This window comes from Arachis stenosperma, chromosome 3 (genome assembly GCF_014773155.1).
Source record: "Arachis stenosperma cultivar V10309 chromosome 3, arast.V10309.gnm1.PFL2, whole genome shotgun sequence".
Taxonomy (NCBI): domain Eukaryota; kingdom Viridiplantae; phylum Streptophyta; class Magnoliopsida; order Fabales; family Fabaceae; genus Arachis; species Arachis stenosperma.
Genome location: NC_080379.1, coordinates 151668609 through 151670225, shown reverse-complemented (window position 1 = coordinate 151670225; position 1617 = coordinate 151668609). Strand labels below are relative to the sequence as shown.

The 1617-nt window shown below is 37.5% G+C and overlaps 1 non-coding gene across 1 annotated transcript; it reads right to left on the bottom strand.

Moving 5' to 3' along the window:
• Window positions 1-978: 978 nt before the first annotated feature.
• Window positions 979-1086, bottom strand: LOC130971000 (small nucleolar RNA R71). The gene has a single exon (XR_009082240.1). It is a non-coding gene; the product is annotated as a small nucleolar RNA R71 (small nucleolar RNA).
• Window positions 1087-1617: the final 531 nt, after the last annotated feature.

Genomic DNA, 1617 nt, shown 5'->3' with positions numbered 1-1617 from the left:
ATCATATCTTTTCTTGTTAGCCAAGTCATTAATTTTAAAATCAAATCTTTTTAAAATTGTTTTCAAATCATATCTTTTCAATCATATCTTTTTAATCACATCTTTTTCAAAATAATTTTCAATCATATCTTTTTAACTTCTAATTTCAAAATCTTTTTCAAAAATTACTTGATTTCTTTCCCACTCTTGGTTTTCGAAAATCAATTAAAGTTTTTCAAAATGTTTTTAAAATCTTTTACTTAATTTTCAAAAATTTCTTCCCCTTTTCTCACATCCTTCTATTTATGGAGTACTACTCCCCCTCAATGCACAAATCGAACTCTATCTCACTAAGTTCGAATTCTTCTACCTCTTCCTTCTAATTTTCTTTTTCTCTGACATCTCAAGGAATCTCTATACTGTGACATAGAGGATTCCATATTTCCTTGTTCTCTTCTCTTTCATATGAGCAGGAACAAAGACAAAGGCATTCTTGTTGAAGCTGACCCTGAACCTGAAAGGACCTTGAAGCGAAAGCTAAGAGAAGTTAAGGCACAATTCTCTGTAGAGGACCTAACCGAATTCTTCAAAGAAGAAGAACACATGGCAGCCGAAAACAACAACAATGCAAGGAAGGTGCTGGGTGACTTTACTGCACCTACTCCCGACTTCTATGGGAGAAGCATCTCTATCCCTGCCATTGGAGCAAACAACTTTGAGCTTAAGCCTCAATTAGTTTCTCTAATGCAACAGAATTGCAAGTTCCATGGACTTTCATTGGAAGATCCTCATCAGTTCTTAGCTGAATTCTTGCAAATCTGTGACACTGTCAAGACTAATGGGGTTGACCCTGAGGTCTACAGACTTATGCTATTCCCTTTTGCTGTAAGAGACAGAGCTAGAATATGGTTGGACTTACAACCTAAAGACAGCCTGAACTCTTGGGAAAAGCTAGTCAATGCCTTCTTGGCAAAGTTCTTTCCACCTCAAAAATTGAGTAAGCTTAGAGTGGAAGTCCAAACCTTCAGACAAAAGGATGGAGAATCCCTCTATGAAGCTTGGGAAAGATACAAACAATTAATCAGAAAATGTCCTTCTGACATGCTTTCTGAATGGAGCATCATAGGTATTTTCTATGATGGTCTCTCTGAACTGTCCAAGATGTCATTGGATAGCTCGGCTGGAGGATCTCTTCATCTGAAGAAGACGCCTACAGAAGCTCAAGAACTAATTGAAATGGTTGCAAATAACCAATTCATGTACACTTCTGAAAGGAATCCTGTGAACAATGGGACAAATCAGAAGAAAGGAGTTCTTGAGATTGATACTCTGAATGCCATACTGGCTCAGAACAAGATATTGACTCAGCAAGTCAATTTGATTTCTCAAAGTCTGTCTGGAATGCAAAATGCACCAGGCAGTACTAAGGATGCTTCATCTGAAGAAGAAGCTTATGATCCTGAGAACCCTTCAATGGAAGAGGTGAATTACATGGGAGAACCCTATGGAAACACCTATAATTCTTCATGGAGAAATCATCCAAATTTTTCATGGAAGGATCAACAGAGACCTCAACAAGGTTTCAACAACAATAATGGTGGAAGAAACGGGTTTAGCAATGGCAAGCCTTTTCCATCA